Genomic DNA, 16,240 nt, shown 5'->3' on the forward strand with positions numbered 1-16,240 from the left:
GGTTTTTGTTTTCAAATGGCCAACATTATGTCTAAGTGATACCATTCAAATTGGTCACCCATCATAAAAGCACAAATTTCAATAGGATTATAGGAAACAATTGTGGACACTCACTATGTTGGAATTGAAACGCCCAACAGTTTGTTGAAACTGAATTCACTCAGATAAACTAAAATAATTGTTAAAAGGGAAATGGTCAAATGAGTTGAACTTGAAAGTCACTTAAAGTGTATTCCCTGAGTGCATAAACCTCTAAATAATTTTAATCAAAAATCAGATTATTATCCGAAGTAGTTTATTTTACATTTAAAGTCAAAGTACTACCACCATATCCACTCCACTGAAGCAAATTGATACCCCGCATTATGATTATAAATTTTCATGAGAACATTTATAGTTACTAAAACCAACCAAATTCCTTAATCTATTTGGGTAACAGCTATGAGGTTGATCATTATCTGTTAAGCAATTGCAGTTACTGTGTTTGACCCTAGAAGTGAACAATGCAGATACTTTAGGGATACATGTTACAAACAAAGCTGGATATAATGTAACCATTCAGTGGTTCCCGGTACCACTGCTATAAGAAAGTATTTAAAAACAAATGATCTTGTAAAAGACATGGTTTGACCTCTTTCTGCTTTTGAAGAGATACAAGTACCACTGCTGTAAGAAGAAACATGACATCGGGACGATCTCTTCCCTCATATTGAAGACACCTTAAAGCAAGTTCCACCACCACAGTTGCATCATCATCAGCATATCGTCCTTCCAAGGATGAATCTATCAGCAGCAGTACGTTTTTCCCTGTATTAAATCCATGCAAGGGATTAGCATATTGACCTTCCATCATATATGTTCATTAAACAAAAAATTAACTGCAATCTTACAATTCCTAATTGGTACGACAACTGATATGCATTGACCAGCCTATTGGAACTGCCTTCGGTTACAGTTCCAGTGAAAAAGATAATCGAGATGAAAAAGGCGTATGTGATGATCTTAATGATTTCTTGCAGGTTTGTGCATTGGAATCACTCAAAAAAGGCCACTCATTGTACATCACTCTCGTCATCTCGATGTTCTTTGAGTCCTTTCAATAGCATGCTTGAATGCAGCTCCAAAACCGAGCCAAATGGGAAGATGAAACCTTGTTTGAGTCCATGAAAATATCCACGGGATCGCTCTAAGTGATTCAATCCCACCACTTGGCTTTCGTTTTGAAGGACGACGCCCGATGTTCATGCGACCGTATTCCAACTCAGGTGTTGCCTGCATTAAGATAACGGGTTAAATGGGCCACACTAAAATGCATAAAACCTCAAAAAACGCTTTATGAAATAAAGTTGAATAATAGTTATCCAATTAAGAAAATAGACAAAAAATATGTATAGCGATAATTCGAAAACAATTACCACGCGGAAGTTTTCGACGAATCGGAGCTCCGGAAAAACTATGGACCGATATTCATTAGTGGCAATGTCTGCCAACTCATCCATAAGTGCGCGCCATTCGGGTTTGGGGAAGATTGATGGATGCATCCCATGTTCAAGTGTAGCCGCTGTGAACCGTTGTAGTGTTCAGAAAACACAAATTCCCCTCCCCAAACGATTGTTCGATAACCTCACCTTGAACAGTGACCCGAAGCGAACCATGGATTGTGTCCGATGGCTGAGACAATATAGCCAAATGAGCTGGACCGCCACCTCGGCCAACGGCCAACGGTACTATGTAGACACATACCTTGGTCCATCAAAGACTCCAGCATAGCATACTTGGTCAGCTGCGTCACGAGCGCAGCCGACTTGGGCTCATAACTCGACGCCTTTGCATAGATTGCGCTCAACTCATCACCAGACGGCACAAAGAAGGCACCATTCACCATTATGTCACCATCTATTCTTCAGTTCCAACCCGACCAATTTCCCTCATCCGTGTCCACTCGTTTAGTCGCCTATTCACGCGTATAAAACAAATTAATAATGTTTTAAAGAGAGATATGTTTGAACTTTGAATTTTTAGAATCTACAGTGAAATTAAGTGTTCTAACATTTATACCACATTAAATGGTAACTTTTGTAAAAGGGACCAACAATGCTACAAAAAGTATCCTGAGTAAGCTTAAAATATGTGCATACGATCTTGTTGCTGAAAATTGGTAAGGAAAATTTATAATCAGAATAAGATCATATTGCATACTTATTAAATAGACCATGAATATCGAGATCATTCTCCCGTAGCTTTGGGCCAGTGCTATACCACCCTACAACATGCTCCTTTGCTGCAACAAACATCAATATGAGCACATAATTTTATAATAGGTAGCTTTATTCAGAAAGGAAAACAAAAGGCGCTAATCAGTAGTCATTGCTGTATTTTTTATAAAATTGAGCATTACCGTTGATTCTCTTAAACATGGAGAACATGGCCTCATGATAGTTGTGATCAAGAAACCATATACTGGGGTCCTTCTCATAAACAACGCGTCTATCATCTGGACCCGTAAAATTCATAAAATTCACAAGAACAAGCACAGTACCTTTTCGAAATCTTGGCCACAAACAGCTTCGTTCTTTTCAAAGTTTACTCCAAGAGCTGGCTCAGGGAGCTCAAAAGGAACTGCTTCTGCTAGAAGAGTGACTTCATAGCTTTCATTTGGATGTCTATAAAGACACGAGTTCTCTTTTTCTGAAACTACCGGTGCACAGATTTAACAAATTAAATAAAGAACATCATAAAGCAATCAGTTATACTAAATTAATCTAAAATTTAGTGTAGCTTTATTCAGAAAGGAAAACAAAAGGCGCTAATCAGTAGTCATTGCTGTATTTTTTTATAAAATTTTCTTGTCCTCAACCACATATATGGCTTTTTTAACTTTTGGCCAGATACCAGTTGAAAACTGATATCGAAGCAGTTCTGTATTCAAAACGTTAGTTATAAGTAAAATTCAACAACATTTGTTTTTGAGTCAGCCCAGTTCGATTGACCCGACCCGTAAAAAATTCACCTTCACAGACGGCAAGGAGCTCCATTAGATGGGTCCAGTCAAAGAGAAGGGTCACTAATACGAACAATGTATTCAGCATCAACCACACCAACCTTCTGCTTCCGGTCACCCTGTAGAGACACGTGATCAAAATCTGAGTCGGTAACAACATAACTGCAGGGAGGTCATATATAGATGGATGAATTTTATAAAAGTGTAATGACTTGCCTGAGCACAATAGCCGAGTTGAAAATCGATGCCCCATGCGTGAATCAAATCATTCTGTTCAGCACAAGCCAACTTCCTATGGCAACAAAAGTAAACATACATATAAAAGTATAATACAAAGACACCAACAAAAAGGGCATGAGTTGAAACAAATAACCTCTGTGAATAAAAAGACCAAACATTCTTAAGGGAGGACTGCAGCCCACAGGAAGCTCCACTTTGCTTAATCCATCCCATATATCTTTCCCATGTTGCACTGTACACTGATTAGACCTTCCAAACCTTTGCCATGCTTGTACCTGGTGTAAGAAACAATAAAATAGTCAAACAATCACTCATTAAAAAGCCTAGGAGCATCATTATGGACTAAATAGAAGATAAATAACAGAAAGAAAATTACCGCTACCATCTCAAAGCTGGACATATGTTCCATAGCTTGCAAACGACACTTTAACTCATGGTTTTGACTCATGAGCCAGCCGATCCCTTTGTATGGCAAAAAACTCAATGAAATATAAGACAACACCAAAATGAAACCTTTTAAAGAGAACTAAACCTTTTATAAACTTAGATAACAATTTCAAATATAGATAAAATCCCCAGATCAATAAATGTGTAGCATCTAAAATTAGTAAAGCATTTAACTTTTAAATCTTCAATTAATACCAAGTTTCCTTAAATCCTTCATTACGTAGCAAAATCCACCCCTATGGTTTCTAAACCAAGCCCAATGGTTGGTGAAAATGATCTTTTTTTGTGGTGTTCATGTCAAATGATGCATCGACTTAAAACGGATCAGGCCAGCCAACTTAAAATGGTTTAGGCCAGGTTAGACTGACAGGGTCAGGCCAAGTTAGACCGACAAACAGTAAGTCCTAAACTAATATTTGAGAATTTTCCATCTGAATTTTCCCCAAAATTTGTAAGTGTTTCAAATCCTTTAAATAAAAGGTCAGCTCTCTCACGTATGAAATCACTAATCAACGTACAACTCTTTGTAGATTAAAAACTACAGGTGGAATACGCATAGCCTAATAGGCAAAAGTGCTCAGCAAAATAATGTATATTTTGCAGTTGAAAAGGCTAGATATTTGACATAAACAATCAAAATACTGTTGTTCTTTTTGCTACAATAATTGACGATCAAAATGCAGCTCTTTCTTTCGATGTAGAACGCAAAATAACTTAAATTTGAATTTCATTTCATTTCAACCTCTATAAAAACGTATCTCTATAACACAAATCCAATCAAACCTATCACAGATAATTCATCAAACAAGTGGAATACAACACATATGCACCACAATATAAGAAGCATTAGAATATAACAATGACATGAAAACGAAGGACATAAAAGAAAATACCTTATAGGCAGTATCAAAGCCAAAATTTGTAAGTGCTTCTTTACATTTCATTCCCCATCAATGGCTCGAGTCTTCAAATTCTTACTCTTGTAGGGTATATATTCGAAATTCTAAACACATAGAAGAAAAATAATCAGCAAGTATTGAAACTATGAGATCTAAATTGTGAAAAACCATAAATCCACCTGGAAGGTGACATCCATATAAAAGAGGTACAATGTTCAAATATGGTGTATACACAACTTACCCTTTAATCAGCCAACATCAAGACTGTTTTCAATTGAAATTTCCTCCCACAGTACACAAACAGGTCCTCAAGACTCGGTCCTAGCAAATCAATAATTAAAACATTATCCTCTCCATCTACACCAGACCATTTTATGGAAGGTATACCGCCTACAAGTGAAAATAAAACATTATAAATCATATCATTCAGAGTGAAATAAAAGATAAACATATAAATCTGCATTGTTATATTACTACCTTCGAGCCCTGTTTCTTAACCAGGTTGTATCCACTCCAATTGCTGGATATGTTCCGCCTGCAACCGCTCCGACCCGTAATCTATCGTACATCTCAATTAATTGGGTTTTCAACCTCCAATTTACAAGTATAAGAATGTTTGCTGGAACAAAAATAGAATGTTTGGTGGAACAAAAATAAGAAGTTATAGGATAAACTTGTTCTCACCTTGAAGAAAGATGGTTCAATAGCTGCCAATGGATCTAATTGTAAACAATAAACGGCATCCATGTTCCCAACAATGATAGTTTAGATGATGAAGATGATACCTGCACCGGTGGTTCAGCCTCCGATGGCTTTATCTTCGCCGAAACCCTAGTCTCCTCCACCAGAGCTCAGGTGTCGGAACCACTGCATTACAACCGGTAGTGGTCACAATGATTACAGAAAATTGTAATAACGAAAGATTTTCAAGATTCCTAGAACAAAGGTTGCAGACCTTCAACGATCTTGTCATGAAACGGCATCTGATGAGAGATCTGGCATGGTGTTCTTGAGTCGTAGAGCGAGAGAGAGAGAGAGAGAGAGGATCTGGAGTTTTGCGAGACATCTGAGTTGTGAGAGAGAAGGAATGGGAAAGGTGGATCCGTGTGAACACAGAAACAGCCGTCAGATTATGATCCGTGTGAAAAAGTGAAAGAAAATGGACGGCTCTTGATGGATCCGGGTGAAGGGTAAAAGTATTGTGTTTCTTTATGCCTTAAGACTTGTACATTGTGCATTGAGGGTGTTTTCAACACATTGTTCAATTACCATTCTGTCCTTCCTATATCCTTATTAAAGTAGTATAGATATCTATAGTTCGTCACTTTTTAAACTTAGAATAAGTTTATATATTTTATTTCTACATCTATATCATGTGTATATGGGTGCATTTCAAGAACAATGTTTTCTTTTAAATCTAAGGCATTCTAGCTGCAAATGTGCGTCAAAACCTGTAACAACGGCGCATCTAACTTTGCTACTATAATGAGTTTCGTAAATGAAAAATACCTCCTCCTAAGTACATCGTGCATCTAACACACTGTAATGATGCATCCAACTTATGTGTATTGATGTGAGAAACTTGCATATTGCAAGTACACAACCATAATCTTTGTAATGCTTTTTATGACTGTTAAACCTTCTAAAAATAACCCTCCTTGTCTCTATATATATGTTTTGGCAACAAATGATTAATTTTCTTCTTATTGTAGACAAAATCATTAGAAAATATACATATCTTAACCATAACCAATACAATTGAATATGAGAAAGCCAACTTCTTATGCAATTGTACCATGTATCCTTCACAGTTTGTAATATTTGTTACTTGTTAGTAACATTGTTAAAGATGGATACATGTGCAGTTTGTAATATTTGTTATCAATATGGTTAAGATGTACAAGAGTTCCTGATTTTGAGAGTTTGGTGACCGGTTTCACAATAAGATTCAATGTTAGTGTTGATACTACCAAATATTATTTCAAACCTGATTTATTGTGATCTAAGTCAACGGCGGTGGGGAGGGTTGGTGAGTTGTATAATATCTTGATGCACGATTTTGATGGGATGGTTACAATACAAACCACATTTATCCTAAAAACCGTAAGAACATATCTTAGCATTTTAAAAAGTTAATCTAGCACATGCTAAAACATCAGATCCATCAAAGTAGTACTTTTGAATTATATTAGCACATGTAAATTACACAAGATAATTGATTTTAGCACATATCTTAATTATATTAGCACTTTCTTTCTCTTGATTTTAGCACATATGTGAATTATATTAGCACGTTTCTTTGTACAAAATTATATCAACACATTAAAAACAAAAGGAGGATCGAAAAAAAGAATTGATTGTCGTTGGCATATAGGGCTGTTCATGAGCCGAGCCGAGCCGAGCCAGGCTAAGCTCGGGCTCGGCTCGATTATAAACCGAGCTGGCTCGGCTCGGCTCGGATTTGAAACCGAGCTGAAAATCTAAGCTCGGGCTCGGCTTGGTTTTAAACCGAGCTAGCTCGGCTCGGCTTGGTTTGGCTCGATTTTATTAAAAAAAACAAATATATACCTCTTAAAATTTAATAGCCTAAAATATTATTCAATAATTTAAAAGAATATATTCAAAATAAGTTCAACCTAATACAATTCAAACCAAAATCAAGTTTAACAACGTAAAATAAGTTTTAATTTCAATAAAATTCAATATTAGTTCATTAATATGGTAATCAATCTTCAAATATGCCATAAATATCAAATTACAAACTTATATACATGTAAATAATAATCAGTTTTTTTTGTAATATATTATAATGTATATAAAATTAAAACTTATTATAAGTAAAATAATTCGAGCTAAACCGAGCCGAGCTACAAAGCGAGCCAAACCGAGCCAGCTCGGCTCGTTACGAGCCGAGCCGAGCTAGGCTCACTTTCTAACCGAGCCGAGCCGGCTCGGCTCACTTTTAAACCGAGCCAAATCGAGCGAGCTTTTTCCGAGCTAAATCCGAGCGAGCTTCGAGCGAGCTCCGAGCCGCGAGCTTTTTGAACAGCCCTATTGGCATAATTATAGGGAATTCGATATAACTGATATCATTTAGGTTATTATTTTATTAATTCTTTATAATTGATTTGGATGCACATATCACTTTTTAAATGATTCTTATAGTTTTTAAACAAAATATGGTTTGTATTTAATTCTAGTTCCGATTTTGATTTACAAAATAAAAAGTTCATTTAACGTTTAGTTTGTAGGGCTAACAATAATTGCATTAAACTTTAGAATAAGATTTCTAGTTTCCCAAAATTGAAAACTGATTTAGAAAACATAATGGCCATTTAACCATTTAACTTTTTTTACTATCATTTTTTACATTTAAGTACCATCTAGATTGCATTTGTAAGGATTTAAATCCACACTAAATTAAACAAACATTATATCACTAGACCACTAAGTCATGTGTCAAAGAGCCACACACTTACTTTTACTTCATTTTGCAATTAAAGAAAATAATAATTGATACAACGACATGTCAAACAACTGGATGCACAAGACACAACCCCTTGAAATTATGAAAATGATATAATCGTAAATTATGGAAATGACATAATCATTAGAAGTGTAGTTGAACTTTTATATTTAAAGTCGGTGTTTAGGTAAATTTAGGATCAATGCGTTGTTGTTTGAAAAATCAGTGTATCATGTCATTCGAATAATTTGTCAAAGCATTTGACGCACATTTTTAATAATGTTAATTTTCATATTGTTTAAAAATTAAATGCTTTTAAAAAATCTTAAGATACGATGATATTAAGTACACATTAATTTTTCCAACATCTTTTTTGAAAAAATTATATCCTTGGTTCTTGTAGTTTCTGTCAAATTGACCAAACTTGTTAAATCAAACAAAAAGAAAACCCGCCTTTTAGGGGGTCTTCTCCGTCAAAGTCGTCGGTTGCGGCAATATCAGATCCGTAAAATTTGCTCGTTTAACTTGCTTTTTTCCGTTAATGTTTATCACTATCATAATCAAAACTATCAACTCATTTGTTTCACGTATAAACTGCAAATTATGCTTATCCGCTAACCCGTTTAACTTCGAAATTCTCACCATCCTCTCAATCTGTTATATCTTTAATTCGAGTTGAAATAAACGCCTCTTGATCCGATGCGACCTCATTCCCACACGAGTTTATAAATAATAAACTTCAAATCCATTTTATATTATAAAAAAATATAAATAAAATAGAAGACATTACTTTAAATTATTTTAGTCAAACGTACTTCATTAAAAAATAGCCTCTCTAATTATCAAATGGTATTTTAGTCAATTTAGCAAGACTTAACAAAAAAGTTAACAAGGTTTAGCCATAATACTCAACATTGTGACAAGGTTTGACCTTAGTACTCAACATTGTGACAAATTAGAACGTTAATACCTGACTTTTGCAACAAAAAATGATTAATACCCGACATTGAAATTTGACAGAAACCACAAGAACTAACGGTGTAATTTTTTCCATTTTTTTCCAAAAGGATTTCACTACTAAGAGTTCATGAAAAGTAATAAAATATAAGGCAAAACTAGTAACTACACTGAACAAAAATGTGGTTAAACCAAAAGACAAAAATATACAAAAACAAAGCCCAAAACCTTATTTGAGCAATTGAGTCACAGTCCATACAATTCAACAAAGGTCCAAGACTGGAAGAATGTTAAGCCAGCCCAATGGGCTCAAAGAGATCTTTGGATAAATTTGAGCCACACAACGTAACTCACTAACTCAAACAATTTGCAATAACAACAAATAAAATTGAGTTAAAATATAAATATTTCAATTCGCTGGAGTTTTTTCACTCAACATGTCCCAATAGATTCGATCTTGAACTTTCAAGATTCATCAAATTACACACAACTCTTTAAATTATGTCTATGTAACACCATTCACATTGAAGCCTCTATATTAATATATTCTATATAATATAGAGGAGGAAATAGAGGAAACAACAAAAATCCCCACTATATTGGAATCTCTATAATAGAGAAATTTTTATAGATATTAAAGTAAACTTCTATATTTAGAGGCTCATGTCCAAGCCTCTATATATTAATTGTGAGTGTGTTGGAAAGAGAAACAAATAATAAAATAAGTGATTGTGAGTATGATAGAGAGTTGGATGTGGGAGGTTTTTGAAAAGTAAACATAATCTAGAGAAATATGTTGGTTAAATTATATAGATGAAGATAAAGGCTCCGATGTGAATGCTCTGACATTCGGAATACTACCGGGGCGTGTTCCTAAAGGAAATGTATTTCTTTTGACATCAATGAACCGATTGATTGCAAAGTATATGCCGTATTGCAACATATTTAGAAACTTGCATATATACGAAAAAAAAAAGGAATGCGTCACCTGTATTGAGGTATAAGAATGAGAAAAAATTGTGAAATCGACATGTTTGCCTGACTCCTCAGGTGCCATATAAGAAGAGTAGTCAAAACCTTGACATTATTTTCTTAAATGGCATCCAGGGAGCCAGGCAAATCAATCAACCCTCTTAACCTTTTTGTAAATTTATGATCAATCACCAATGCAATCACATGTTAAATAGATTTCAAACCTGCAAACAAGATAAGATGATTTTACCATTCTAGCGACGGACATAATGTATTCGTATGAATAACATATATACACATCAAAGTAAATAAACAAACAAACTTACCCACACGAAAGTATAATCTTCAAATCCATTCTACCACATTACACGTTTATTTGTAGCTTTTGCTTGTAGTCAGCAACCCGTATCTTTTATTATATATAATGGTGTGCATGTATAATTGACATCTGTGGAAATCGATGTTTTGTGAGTTGAGAATAAGGTTAGGGAATGATGGGTATTTAAGGGTGGGTCGAAAGTGATAGACAAATAATAGTCCAAAAACAAGTGTCAAAAGAGGTGGTCTAAGGCGGCAAAAAAAGCTTCATTGTGCAAAATTATGGGATCAAATACAAAAAATCTCATTTGTTTGGTTACCAATATTTGAATTAAGATTTACAATATTATTATTATTATTATTATTATTATTATTATTATTATTATTATTATTATTATTATTATTATTATTATTATTATTATTATTATTATTATTATTATTATTATCATTTTTAGAAATCTAGGTAGTATGATCTTTTTAGAGATCCAAGATAAACTACTAGATACATTAACAGATTTAGGGATGTAGGGATTGTTTGATAACTTCTGAATGGTTAATTGCTGAATGTGTAAGAGACCTGAACCATTAAGTACTGAACCAGTAAGAGGTCTGAACTATTAAGAGTCAGTATAATGCTTAACTGTTCAGAGGCAAATGTCTGACCAATTCAGATTAGATGTCTTAACCATTAAGACTCAGTATAAGGTTTAACCATTCAGAGATAAATGTCTTAACCATTCAAACATCTGCTCAAGAAAAAAACAGTCTGAACCATTAAGTGCTGAACCATTAAGAGTCCCATTAAAAGCTAAAACAACCCCTTAGAGACTTAAAATATATTTAAAAATTTAGATCTTCTAAAATTAGAATATACTATAATAGTAAAATATATGGGATATTCTTTTAACTTTCTGTATTCGTATGATATATTGTTGATCGTAGACAACCTTTTTAGAAGAGCATATATAACGCAGAGAAGAACACTCATCCAGATCTGAGGTGGCTTCTAGATCTGAGAACTCGAACTGAGTTCTGACAAGTATGTGACGAGGAAAGGTAAAAGAGATAAATGTGACGATCCGAATTGGTCCGGAGATGAAGATGCTCTAACTATTCAAAAACGTTTTTTTTTTCATTAGCAATAATAAACTTAAAAGTAACTTTTATGTACTACGTAATTAAATATATGAAGGGGTATGGTCCCAAAAAGTCGCGCTAACCTCCACCAGGTTGCGCATGGAACCATACTCCTTATTTCAGAAAGCTTATTAATAATATCCACGCGCGACTTACACACGTTGTAGTTTGTCCCGCGCGAGGCAAGGCTCACAAGAGGCCCAGATATCAGCACTTAGCATAAAAACAACGGAACAAATGAGCATGCTAACCCCGCGCGGGTTAGTTTGTTGTCCAACAAGAGCCACTCAGTAGGGAAGCGCACGGCTACCTACAGTGGTACATAAGGTACAAGTGGCAGTAAAAGGAGCCAATGAGCGTCTAGCAGGCCCTGGTCAATCGTGCGCCACGATCGCCTGACGAGAAGTACACAAGGACGCCTACGTGGCACCAATCAGAGGACGGAGACAACTGTCCCACGATCTCCACTTGTCTGCTGATGACAGAAGGACAACAAGGCCGACAACAATGACACGTGGCTCCAATCAAGGTGCGCCAGCACCGACGAACGTCTAGAAGCCACTAAGCGGTCGACGCCAGTGAGACAAAGAGCATATCCGTTTTGTTGTCCGCTTCTGGCCCAAGGCCCATCAGCCCATAACCCCTTACACCTCTCCGGCTATAAATAGAGACCTCATTCCACAGGTTAAAACATTCTATTCCCTCGTCTCTCACTCTTTACACTTAATTACTCTCAAAGCAGTCGCTTATTCTCACGCCGGAGCCTGGTTAAGAGGGAAACCCCCACATTCCCCTCTTAACGAGTAACGGTGTTCTGTTTTGCAGGATTGATTACCAAGTCGGAGCTCAAATATCCTTAAGAAGATTAACCATCATGAAAGGAACATAAACCAATCTAATTAACTCCCTAATTAGATCACTGTTTCTTCATTGGCGCCCACCGATTTTTTCTATAACCACCCTCATCTTCTTTTATTTGAGCCTTTGACACCTCTTTCTTCCTTCGACTATGACTGGTCAAGGAATCATCCCAGAGTTCGGTTTCGGAACCAACTCTAACACGGCGTTGGGCGAAGGAATCCAAAACTTCCAAGCCCAACAAATCGAAGAAATCGGCGAAGTTGAAATCAACAATACTGGTGGTCCGCGCGGGAGCTTCACCCGCATCACCCAAGTGGTCACCCCAGGGAACGGAGAAGGACCTTCGAACACAGCGCCACCTCAAAATGTATCTGCATTACTTGGCTTACCAGAAGGCGAAACCCCAGCCTCGTGGTATGCCAAGAACATCGCCACTATCAATGCAGCATACCAATCGCTCATCGCGCAGCAAGCAGTTTTGACGGCAGAACCGTCCTTGGTCACCCCTCAGAGTCAGGGGGTGCGCCAAATGCCCCCACCAGCCAATATACAAGGCAGAATCAACAGGCCTCCCCCTACAAGACGTTTAAGCGCACAAGACACGCGCGATACAAGAGGGGAAACGGATAGTTACTACGACTATCCGTCGAACCTTCAACGAGGCCCTGTTCACAGCCGGCTCACGCCGCGCAACATGAACAACGAATGGGAAGAAACGGACCCATATGATCCCACATGGGAAGGTGACGAAGAATCGTCAGTCTTTAATCGTTTACCAAAAAACCATGAGTACTACAAGCCAAGACAACACATTGGCTACACAGAAGAAGCTGAAAGAGATTTCCGCCTGGCGTACAGACCAGCGGAAGCTGCGGAACACTCCAAGTTTATCCCGAAAATCGCACTCGCGCCGCTTTCATGAGAGAAGCTACCCCCAACTGTTGGGAAATTCAATGGGTTGACTGACCCAGACGATCACGTCAGAACGTTCACGAGTGTGGGCTGCATGGGAGGTTGGAACATGCCCATGTGGTGCCACCTGTTCATTCAAACTCTTACCGGAGCGGCTCGCGCCTGGTTTGACAGCCTTCCGCCTGGGAAGATTAAATCATGGACAGATTTCAAGACGCAATTCTTAAGCTACTTTAGCCAACAACGTCGCTACCAACGTGACACAGCCGAAGTAGAAGATATTTGGCGAAGAGATGGTGAAGGTCTGGAGGACTTCATCACGCGTTTTAACAAAGAATGTCTGGAAATAGGCGGCGTCAGTGAGCAACTCATGCGCTGTCACTTCAAAAAGGCTATACGCTGCGATAGTCTCATTAGAACCATCACAGGCAAAGATGGAATGCCAAAGGAGTGGGATAAACTAATGGAAGCCGCAAAAATCGTCGCGCAAACTGAGGAGTCCCTTGCTGGTGGAAAGGGCTACTACCCAGAAGATCGATTTTCAAGAGGAAGTACGCGCGATAACAACAACAAGCGTAACAAATATAAGAGTCATGACTGGAAGTCTGAGAGACCAAGAGGCCGTGACGACAGGCCGCGCTACAGAGAAGATGCGCGAGAAACGATTGACCGAATCGGTTACAAGAAGGCGGTCAGAGACGACAATCGTGACAAACACTGGACTCCGCTCACGAAAACTCCAAAGGAGGTATTGATGACGGAGAATGTCGATTTCAAGGCGCCCAGACCAATGACAAACAAGAAAGGGCAAGACCCCAACTTGTACTGCGATTTTCACAAAGATTCAGGGCACCTAACCGACGACTGTTCTAGCTTGCGCCAAGAAATCGAGAGAGCGCTCAAAAGCGGTAAGCTAAGCCATTTAGTGAAGAATGTACGCAAGGAAACCCGTCAACTCCAGCTCCACGATGAAGGGAACCACAAAAAGGTCCGACGACTAGAGACTCACATGGTCAACGGACCCAGGTACAGCGCGAAAGAGAAAGGCAAACGCCCTTATGAACCTTCTTGGCAAGAGCAGCAAGTTATATTTCCGGTAGTGCGCGGCGGACCTCGCGCCACACGTCCTGTGGTCATCACCGGCATAATCGGGCATTATGAAACTGACTACATATTCATAGACACGGGAAGTACTGCCGACATCATTTACGAACAGTGTTTCAATCAGTTGGACGAAGAGGATAAAGCGCGACTCGAACCTGTCGATTATCCTTTGTCTGGATTTTGCAACGAGATGGTTTTTCCTCTCAGACAGATAAGTTTTCCCGTCACGCTCTCTGACGGGAAACACTCAAGAACAACAAATGTGAACTTCATGGTAATGCCAGTGAAATCGAGGCATGATGTGCTTATTGGTAGGGAAACACAAGGCGAGTTAAACATGGTGACTTCAACGCCTCATTCTGCGATAGGTTTCCTAACCAAGACAGGAGTAGCAATCATATATGCCAAGAAAGAAGTAATGTCAACTGAAGAGCTGCGCCCAACAAAGGCGGCGAAGGTCTCCACGACCGAGCCAGAGAAATGGATTTTAAACCGAAAATACCCTGAGCAGACTGTGACAATTGGCCACGCCATTTCGACAGACATCAGAACACGTCTAAAGCAACTGCTGTTTCGAAACATGGATATATTTGCCTGGACACCGGCAGACATGACCGGTGTCCCGCGCAACATCACCGAGCATTGCTTAAACACGTACCCATCTGTCGAGCCAAAGGTACAAAGAAGGCGCAGCCTAGGGGCAGACAAGACAAAAGCATTGAACGAGCAGGTATGTGAGCTGCTCAAAGCCGGGATCCTGCGAGAGGTAAGATATCAGAGTTGGGTGGCGAACCCCGTGATGGTCGAAAAATCAAATGGCGGATGGCGCATGTGCGTAGACTACACTGATCTCAACAAGGCGTGCCCAAAGGATTGCTATTCCTTGCCTGAGATTGATAAAAAAATAGATTCTCTCGCGCCATACCGATGGAAGTGCTTTTTGGATTGCTACAAAGGATACCATCAAGTGCAGATGAAGCTAGAAGATGAAGACAAGACAGCGTTCAGAACGGATCTTGGAATCTTCTGATGCCTTTTGGCCTGAAGAATGCAGGCGCGACATATCAACGCTTGATGGACAAGACCTTCGCAGGTGACATCGGAAAGCATATTGAGGTTTATATCGATGATCTAGTGGTTAAAAGTCCCGAGGAGGACCAAATGTTGAAAGACATCGAGAAAACGTTCAACTCATTGCGCAGCGTAAATATGAAGCTAAATCCAGCCAAGTGTTCCTTTGGCATGGAAGAAGGGAAGTTTCTAGGCTTCATTGTCACAAACGGCGGTTTCAAGGTGAATCCAGAGAAAGTACAAGCTATAGAACGAATGCCCTCACCGAGAAACATCAAGGAAATGCAACGACTAGCCGGCCGGCTGGCCGCGCTTAATCGTTTTCTCTCCAATCACGCCGCAAAGTCGTATCCCTTCATCAGCACGTTGCGCAATTGTGTGAAGAAGCAAGAGTTCAAATGGACCCCGGAAGCCGAAACAGCTTTTCAACAAATGAAAGCGTGTCTGATCGAACTCCCTACCCTGACTGCACCATTTGAGAAGGAGCCTCTCGTACTGTACTTGTCCTCCTCGGATAAGGCAGTAGGGTCAGTATTATTGGTCGACAGAAACGGGGTACAAACCCCGATCTACTATGTCAGCAGGGTACTCACTGACCCAGAAACAAGATATTCCACAATGGAAAAGCTGGTTCTTGCGCTACTACACGCCTCCCGAAGGCTGCGCCGATACTTCACAGGCCATGTGATAACTGTGCTTACAAATTTCCACATTGGCACCATACTACAGAAGCCTGAGACATCAGGCAGGTTGGCAAAATGGGCCATTGAACTGGGCGGCCATAACATCTTTTACAGGCCGCGCCCGGCCATTAAGGGGCAGGTCCTCGCCGACTTCATCACAGAAGTGCCGACC

General features: G+C 38.7%; 2 long non-coding RNA genes across 5 annotated transcripts; both read right to left on the reverse strand.

Moving 5' to 3' along the window:
• Window positions 1-341: 341 nt before the first annotated feature.
• Window positions 342-3,126, reverse strand: LOC110886031. 3 transcript variants are annotated; one of them, XR_002562565.2, is made up of 6 exons: window positions 3,011-3,126; window positions 2,540-2,694; window positions 2,200-2,281; window positions 1,416-1,954; window positions 891-1,272; window positions 342-807 (listed from the first exon to the last, which is right to left on the reverse strand). It is a non-coding gene; the product is annotated as an uncharacterized LOC110886031 (long non-coding RNA). The 3 variants fall into 3 exon arrangements; XR_002562567.2 differs by having other exon boundaries at window positions 2,399-2,694; XR_002562566.2 differs by having other exon boundaries at window positions 2,540-2,688; window positions 3,011-3,120.
• An 85-nt stretch (window positions 3,127-3,211) lies between these two features.
• Window positions 3,212-5,702, reverse strand: LOC110886030. 2 transcript variants are annotated; one of them, XR_002562559.2, is made up of 7 exons: window positions 5,543-5,702; window positions 5,065-5,454; window positions 4,829-4,977; window positions 4,582-4,691; window positions 3,618-3,703; window positions 3,375-3,516; window positions 3,212-3,293 (listed from the first exon to the last, which is right to left on the reverse strand). It is a non-coding gene; the product is annotated as an uncharacterized LOC110886030 (long non-coding RNA). The 2 variants fall into 2 exon arrangements; XR_002562564.2 differs by lacking the exons at window positions 3,212-3,293; window positions 3,618-3,703 and having other exon boundaries at window positions 3,376-3,516; window positions 5,543-5,701.
• Window positions 5,703-16,240: the final 10,538 nt, after the last annotated feature.

The sequence above is a fragment of the Helianthus annuus genome, chromosome 10 (assembly GCF_002127325.2).
Source record: "Helianthus annuus cultivar XRQ/B chromosome 10, HanXRQr2.0-SUNRISE, whole genome shotgun sequence".
NCBI classification, from domain to species: Eukaryota; Viridiplantae; Streptophyta; class Magnoliopsida; order Asterales; family Asteraceae; genus Helianthus; species Helianthus annuus.